The sequence below is a fragment of the Pseudophryne corroboree genome, assembly GCF_028390025.1.
Source record: "Pseudophryne corroboree isolate aPseCor3 chromosome 3 unlocalized genomic scaffold, aPseCor3.hap2 SUPER_3_unloc_6, whole genome shotgun sequence".
NCBI lineage: Eukaryota > Metazoa > Chordata > Amphibia > Anura > Myobatrachidae > Pseudophryne > Pseudophryne corroboree.
This window is the reverse complement of record NW_026967552.1, coordinates 2,556,628-2,565,953: the sequence shown is the minus strand read 5'-3', so window position 1 is coordinate 2,565,953 and position 9,326 is coordinate 2,556,628.

The window sequence follows — 9,326 nt, the reverse complement described above, 5'->3', positions numbered from 1 at the left end:
TCACTGTATCCAGAGCTGCGGTACCCAACACAGGGCCCCTGTGAACCTTTATTTACTGGGGCGTGTTCCCCAGCAAGTATCGGTTGTTGGATAGTTCCTGAGTGACCAGCGAACTTCCCTTCCAAAAATAAAAAATTACACAAATCACGTCAGAATGTACAAATAGCGTTTGTGACCACTTTACTCTAATGGTATTAGGTCAGATTACTAACTACTGCACACAATTACGCGCGGTCCAATCGTTCAGTACATAAGCACTACCTGTTATGTACTGAAGGATTAATGGAATCGATGTTTCCGGCCGCGATTCCTTCAGCAAGAGCTTATGGCCTATATGGGTTCTGCACCAACACCCCAGGCGTTGTGCCACTGGACTTTTATAGCGGACCTCTTTGTCTATTTTACCTGTTACCTTATGACCTCCTGGTCTGTTACCTTATGACCTCCTGGTCTGTTACCTTATGACCTCCTGGTCTGTTACCTTATGGTCCGCTATACTCTAATGCTCAAATATTATTTAACCAGGGATGCCTCCCTAGCCACCGTATATGTCACTTACACGTATGTCCCTCGACGAGTACCCGGCTTTCCTTTTGGTTCCACCTTAAAGTTATATAAACTTTTGTATACAAAAACACACTCACTCAACACATGTACACTTTTGCTTCTATATCTATTTCTGCGCAGAAATTGTCTTTAGGCCAAAAAGTGTTACCAATTAGGAGCAGGATCTGTTAAACTAAATTTCAGATTTTCCAAAAATAGACTTGCGTTATTTTCCGCTTCGCGTTATCTACCGCTGTGCGTTACTTATCGCCTTTGCGCTAATTATCGCTTTGCGTTAAAATCCAACTTTTCGTGTCTTGAGCTACGTGGGCGTAACCAGACGCTACGTTGCGTAATGAACGCTGCGTGCGTCTGCCTTTGGATTGCGTACGCTAGTCTTTGTTAGTGACACGTGTACGCAATGCAAAGATCCACCGTAACACAATATATTTTTATCAATGTAAATGATCCCTGATCATCTACCGCAATCCACACTGACTGCCTTGTATCTCAGACAAACCGTGTGTTGTTCTATACTTTAACTATTACCTCTACTATGAAATAACAGCAAATCTCTTTTTAGCACTTTCTATCAACTATAAAATTGGCAAACAGGAATAGTGATATACGAAAAATGAAATACACAAGTGAAAAGAAATGCAGGTATATGCGTGCGTACGCAAGACAAAAGAAAAATAAACAGTTTTAAAAAGACACAAGCGTTTTGTTCTTACTTCCGGTTACCGGGTTCCTTCAGCACTCTTTATCTAAGCGAAGCAGACGCTTATCCCGCCAGCACTATGAGACAATCTCCCACCCTTTGCTGGGGGATAATGTCTGCTGATCTACCTAGTGCAGATGTGAGAAGTATAGGACGAGTTCCCAATTGACAATGCTAAATTCCTTTGTCGTATAAACCACCCTTTATGAAGCTAAGAACACTGTACGCTGTTTACTTAAGAAGTACCGTAATGGTACGCTATCTGCGTAACGATCGCTCAGCCGTAGGCGAGACGCTCAAGCGTCACGTTCGCTCACGGCCCAGTGATCACAGGACACGTTATTGGTTATGTCTAGGGGAATGATTCGCTGTAGCGTAGCTTACGCTCGAGACCACGAGGAGGTCACCAGCGATGCAGACGCTTACAACACTATACCTTTATGTTAAAACCTTATACCAATGAAATACACTGAATACCTTAATGTGAGTACAGGGTGTAAGTGCAACCTTGTGTAACCTGACTAACTACAAAGCTGCTTGTGCGTCACCGACGCTCAAGTGAACACTTAACACTATAGAAAATGCACAGATACTGGTTTAGGTTCCAAAGCCTATTAACTATGTATTATAACTAATATACTTGCAAAAAGGAATCACAGTACAAATGATACACTACAGTATAACATAAACCACCTAACCAGATAACTATACAGGAAACACACTACAATACAATACAGTTAAGTTTAAGGAGAAATAAGAGAAGATGAGAAGACAAGAGAGAGAGAGAGAGAGATTTGAGAGAGATTGGCTCACAATAACATTAAAAGACAATATGGTTGCAGCGAAGCTTACACATGTGAGGAACAATCGCTGCGCAGTTAATCAATGCTGAGAATCTTTGTTTAGAAAGTACTTGAGCTTACCCATGCTGCCTGTCCCTATATACACAACACCCAGCTACACAATCGTCCCTACAATGCCGCATGGGGCAGAAGCTAGACTCCATTTTATTCCAAAATGTCCAAGCCTCAAAACAATGCATATGTTCTGATTTTACAATTCCAAACAATCTAAATCACCTTTCACAATTTCAAGCAAACACAGTATCTCTATAACCAGAGCATACGAGTTATCACAAGACCAGACCACCAGGTACTCACAAGTATCAGCCTGCCATTGCTACCAGCACATATTCAAAAGTACTGCATGGTGGTATTTATGATTAACAAGATCCCAGCTACCATCACAGATTCCACAGGGCACCAACACTAACACCCAACAATCATCACAGCCAAGTTACAATATCCTATTTAAACCAGAAAGCAATATGTCTATATTTCCTTCTATAGCCTTGTGATTCTATACTTAGCCTTTGGGAAGGAATTCTGTCCTGGGGATGTAGCCGCCATGCTGCTTGATGCTAGCTTAGTTCTGAGTGTCAGTCAGCCCTGTGATCTCCAGTGGGTATATCATACCTGCATTCCAGCTGTGGGGGTGTGTCAACCACAGGAAGTGTGTGTCCCTCCCAGCATGTGAGCCAGCTGCATCAGTGGCCTTGGTTATGTAACACAATGGGTGATGACCAACACATTCCTGTCTAGTGAGAAGCTATTGTTTGGCGAATACAAAACAGAATCCTGTCTGGGTTTTGTTCTATATTCATGATGTCCACTTTCAGTTGAGACAATGACATCTCAGCCCTCATTCTCCTGTATACAAATCCAGCCCCATTTGTAAACACAGGTGTTGGCCCTCCTTATTGAGTCTCAAAAGCTCAGTGTAATTAAAGGCTATTGTACTCCGTCTGCGGGAAAGATACTGATTTGGAGTACAATTGATCTTCAATTACTATTCCTGTGTTTACCTTATGCATGTGTAGATATGAGGCCCTCTTAACATGCAAACTATTGTTTGGGGGATCTCTGAGGTCAAAGAGACATTTGAGACCTACTGATGCCTGTCTCCAACTGTTCAGATGCATGACTAAGTAAGAACAAATAATAATAAATAAATGGACATAACTTCTTATGTCCATAACTATTCGCACGAGCAATTAATACGCTCCAAACCAACACCGGAATATTGCTAATTAAATACTCTTCCGATGGGTACCAAACACTGCTGTATGATTCCTGTTAGACCCTTCGTACGATGCAAAGAGGGACTCCTCAGCTCAGGGACATTCTATTTTAACCAAACTTTCAGAATCTATCAAAGGGACCATGATCTATAAACTACATTAATTGTGAACAGTTGTAACGAATGAGTCGCACGCTACGACTACGTAAACTCTACCGTAAATACGCATACCGCGCCTGCGAGTGCACGCTATTGCGGGTATGCGTCTCCACGGGAGAGCGCACGCATGCGCAGCACGGACCAGTGTGCGGTGCAAATATGGCAACGTGCATAGAGACATTTTTCTGACTTCAACAGGACACAGCGGCTGCATGACATCACACAAAGCCGCTGTGACCCAGGACAGCGACAAGTAACTCCTAGCCAGCCGCAGTGTCAGGAATCCGCAGTCTCCATTGCATCACTTCCAGTGAACAGGGCTCTCCTGGCTTCAGTCCTCTGTCCTCAGAGTATCTCCTGTGAATTGGACCTGTGGAACTACAGGTCCCAGCAGTTCCAGTTCTGTTCCAGTCTTCAGTCTACTGCAGCCTGGAGTACACAGTGCTTCAGCTAACTCACAGCTGATCTGAACACCTAATCCAGCGGGGTGTGTTCTCACAGATGCAACATCCAATCATCACAGACCAAGGGGTATAAACTTCAGTTCCTATCTCAGTCTCATTGCCTTGGACAATGCGTCACATTCTGTGAACGGGCGGCTCCTGTTTGCAGTCTTCTGTCTTCAGAGATCCTTGTGTATTAGACCCGTGGAACAACAGGTCCCAGCTGTTCCAGTTCCGTTCCAGTTTCCAGTTCCAGGTTCCAGCTCTCTTGCAAGTCACATTCTGTGAACAGGCGTCCTCTGTTTGCAGAGATACCCTTGTGTATTGGACCTGTGGAACTACAGGTCCCAGCAGTTTCAGTTCCGTTCCAGTTCCAGCCTTGGACAGCACGTCACATTCTGTGAACAGGCTTCTCCTGTTTGCAGTCATCTGTCTGCAGAGATACCCCTGTGTATTGGACCTGTGGAACTACAGTTCCCAGCAGTTCCAGTTTCCAGTTCCTGGTTCCAGTCTTCAATTCTTTGTTTCCAGCAATCTCCTATTTCTGGCATCTCCAAGTTGTTTCCCTGTTCCAGTGTTCCTGTGGAACTACAAGTAGCAGCAACCACTCCAGCTCTCCTGCGAGTCACATTCAGTGTGCACGTTCCTGTGTTCCAGTCTCCATTGTTCCAGTTTGCTACAAACTCCAGCCACAGTCTGCTACACCAATCTGCAGTAGAGACTTTCCTCAGGTGTGTTCTCAGCCTCTTCACCTAATTACCAGCATTCCACACTGTGCATTGCCTTTAGCACTTAACATCTTGCTGTGTTAGGACTGTCTCCTGCTAGGGCCTTGCTTGGCTTAAAGACGTGTGCTTCTACAGAGACTGTGTGCTTTGATGGCTATTCGTTATATACCAGAGTTCTGTTTGCTGCATCTGATTTCATTATTGCCTTATCATTTATATCAAGTTTCAAGTTCCTCTTCCTTGCTTATTTGTTACCAGTGACTTTTGAAATATTCATTTATCGGATTAAGTTATTATTCATTGTTCCTGTCATCGGTTATCCCTGTGTGATGAACAGTGCTGCTGTTCAGGAGAGCATGTTCACTACTCAAAGCTGAACACTACTAATCTGGTCTAACAATTAGTGATTATAACAGCACAATTTCACGGTTTACACTCCTATGAGGGCTGGACCTATTGCGAACACTGATACAATCAATATGACCATTTGATTTTAAACTATTTTGAAATTGTTGTGGGACTATTGTATACCGCTAAAAATCGGTCTTTGGCCCCTAGTTCGATTGACATGAACCCCTGATGAAGTCCGTGAGGACGAAACGCGTCGGGTACTATCTCTAGCAAAAACATCAGGCATCCTGCAAATTATACTACTTGATGGGATATACTGATTGCTTCATGTCTACAACAAAATTGTAATACTGCAATTTTTATTGTATCCAATGTTGGATTTTATGCGATAGTCTATGTTTACTGAAAATGTACATAGATAATATGTGAATAAATTCTACTGTTTTTATTATTGTGTGGTCAGAATCTGGAAAAATATTATGCATACACAATACTTGTAGCTCCCTTATGACATCTTGTTTTTGTATTAAGATAAAGTAGTTTACATCAACAGTGTCTACATTAATCATCGGTTAGGACATTTTTCTTCCAAAAAGAAAGCTTTACAGTAATCATGCTAGTGTTATCGTATATGATATAAGCAACCCAGAGGGAGGCCGCCACAGTCATCCACACCTAGACCAGGGATACTGGTTGTTCCTGTGTGGCCAGTCTAGTCAGGTACCACGTGGTGTTTTTGAGGCTGTTATGAATGTTTAGGCATGTGGTAAGGGGCAGGGTGGGGGATGTAGGATTCCCACAGGTGAAAGAATCGTTCCACTTGTTTACCCCTGTCTACAATGGCCTCCACCCAGTCTATCCTAAAATAAGAATTTACTTACCGATAATTCTATTTCTCGTAGTCCGTAGTGGATGCTGGGGACTCCGTCAGGACCATGGGGATTAGCGGCTCCGCAGGAGACAGGGCACAAAAGTAAAAGCTTTAGGACTAGGTGGTGTACACTGGCTCCTCCCCCTATGACCCTCCTCCAAGCCTCAGTTAGGATACTGTGCCCGGACGAGCGTACACAATAAGGAAGGATTTTGAATCCCGGGTAAGACTCATACCAGCCACACCAATCACACTGTACAACCTGTGATCTGAACCCAGTTAACAGCATGATAACAGAGGAGCCTCTGGAAAGATGACTCACAACAATAATAACCCGATTTTTGTAACAATAACTATGTACAAGTATTGCAGACAATCCGCACTTGGGATGGGCGCCCAGCATCCACTACGGACTACGAAAAATAGAATTATCGGTAAGTAAATTCTTATTTTCTCTGACGTCCTAAGTGGATGCTGGGGACTCCGTCAGGACCATGGGGATTATACCAAAGCTCCCAAACGGGCGGGAGAGTGCGGATGACTCTGCAGCACCGAATGAGAGAACTCCAGGTCCTCCTCAGCCAGGGTATCAAATTTGTAGAATTTTTCAAACGTTTTGCCCCTGACCAAGTAGCAGCTCGGCAAAGTTGTAAAGCCGAGACCCCTCGGGCAGCCGCCCAAGATGAGCCCACCTTCCTTGTGGAATGGGCATTTACAGATTTTGGCTGTAACATACTCATCTAAAGACTCAACTGCCTCTCTGGTTTTTTTAGAACAGGACCATCACAAATCAAGGTGGGACAATCGATCCCCCCAGGAACAAACCCCAAAAAGAGGCAGAAGTATAAGTCCAGAGGGAGAAGGGGTGGGAAAAAAGAGAAATCTAAGAAATTAAGAATTTTACGTAACAAATCAGATGCTTTGAACCCCACAGGCATCTTTAATCTGTCCAGTACAGCACTAACGAAAGATGAAATCTCACTACTACAGAAAGGATTGAAATTCTCCCCAACAGTAGGACCGAACATTTTTAACCTATTTGTAGAATTAAATAGGTTCATTCGGACTTTGTGCCGAAAGAGATTCTTTGCACAGAAGAATTTAGAAAAAATTGAATCTAATCTGTCTCCTATCATCTTAGACGAGACAGATGATCCAATACTTCGAATTCTTGATGAATTGCATCAAGAAAATCAAGAAAATTCTGAAGATATTTCATCTTCTAATTCTGCTCAAAAAATCTTTGATATCAACAGAGATCAGTTTAAAGTAAAATCAGACTTTTTTCCCATTGCATCAAAAAGTAGTAATATAGAATGCTTTTATAGAACTACACTGGATAACTTCAGAACAATGTGTACACAAAGTACCAAAAAGAACAGTCGGATAAGAAATAAGCCTTGAGTAGACTAGTGAAAGACACTTCACTAGTCATCAAGGAAGCCGACAAAGGCGGCGGACTTGTTATCCAGGACAGAGGAGACTATATAAAAGAGGCCACTAGGCAATTAGAAAACCAGACTTTCTATAAAAAACTACCTAAAGATCCTTCTGCCCTATTCTCCTCTGATTTGGAAAATTTATTACATGAAGCCGCAGTAGAGGGGGTCATATCCAGGGAAGAATACAAATTTCTCTTTCCCTCATTCCCCACTATCCCCATCTACTATCACCTTCCGAAAATTCACAAGTCCCTCACTTCACCCCCAGGGCGTCCTATCATCTCCGGTATCAATTCTCTCACATCAAATCTATCTGCCTATGTTGACAGTTTTCTTCAACCCCGGGTCTCTCTGTTGAGGTCCCACATACCAGACACCACACACTTTATCCAATTAATTCAAAACATCCAGTGGAAACCAACGTATGCTTTCCTAACTCTGGACGTACAGAGTCTTTACTCTAACATTCCACACACCTTGGGTGTGCAAGCAATAAAAGATAAATTGGATCTAGATGGAGACCTCACAGAGAGACATAGACAATTCATCTTAGAATCCATTCTTTTTATTCTCCAACACAATTATTTTTTGTTTTCTGACACTTTTTATCTCCAAGTCATGGGAACGGCCATGGGAACCAGGTTTGCGCCCGGTTATGCCAATCTCTATATGGGAATGGTCGAAGACCGGATGGTGTGGGGAGGCGACCGGGACGCACACCTGGTTTTCTATGGCCGTTACATAGACGACCTATTTTTTATTTGGGACGGGGACTCACAGTCTGCACACAATTTTGTCACTTTTCTCAACACCAACCAATTTAATTTAACCTTCACTCACTCCTATCACCCCACACACATTTCCTTCCTGGATGTGACCCTTGACATTATTGAAGGCCAGATCCAAACTTCTAATCACACCAAAGAAGTAGGAAGTAATGCATACCTACACTATAAAAGTGCCCATTATATGCCATGGAAAACCAATATTCCAAAAGGCCAACTTATGCGCATAAGAAGAAATTGTTCATCTGATACTGTTTTCCAGAACCAAGCCTCTGATATGTTGATAGCCTTTGAGAACAGAGGCTATCCAAAAGAGCTATTATGTAGAGCTTTGGAGGAAGTAAATAAAATGGATAGAAATCAACTTCTCCAAACGAAATCTAAAACTAAACAAAAATCCCAAGATAATGAATTATCTTTTATTTCTACCTTTAACAACTGTTCTAATGAAATTAAACAGATAATCAACAGAAACTTTAACATCCTTAGATATGACACCATCTTGAAGGACCTCTTACCATCCAAACCTCGGTTTATTTTTAAAAAAAAAAAACGATCTTTGGGCTCTTATTTGGCCCCTAGCTATATGAAAAAACCTCCTCCAAGGGTACAATTGATGCCCAATAATGTGAGTTCTTGGTTCCCAAAACAAACAGGTTTTTATAAATGCAATAAAAATAAATGCATTACCTGTAAACATGCATTAAATAAAATCACTAAATTACCTAATACAATTACTGAAAGAGATATTACCATTACCAGCTTTGTCACTTGCGACACAAATTGGGTAATATACGTCCTAATCTGTGGATGCAACCTATTATATGTGGGTCGGACCACTAGGTCACTAAAAACTCGTTTTACCGAACACAGGAGAAATATCCTGAACCGATTAACTAATCATAGCATCCCAAGACATTTTACCAAACATCATCAGGGAAACCCCGAAAGTTTAAAAATCATAGGTCTCGAACACGTCCCTATTACGAAAAGAGGAGGAGACAGATTTGGGAAACTCTGTAAGCAAGAAATTTACTGGACCTTCCAATTAAATTCCTTACATCCCGAAGGTCTTAATGAAGCGCTAGAACTTAACACCGTATTGTGAACTGCCCCTTTTGCTGACTTAATGTAATACTTTGGAAAAAGACTTAAAACATAAAGGTAAACTATAAACAACAATTATAATAATGATAATAAT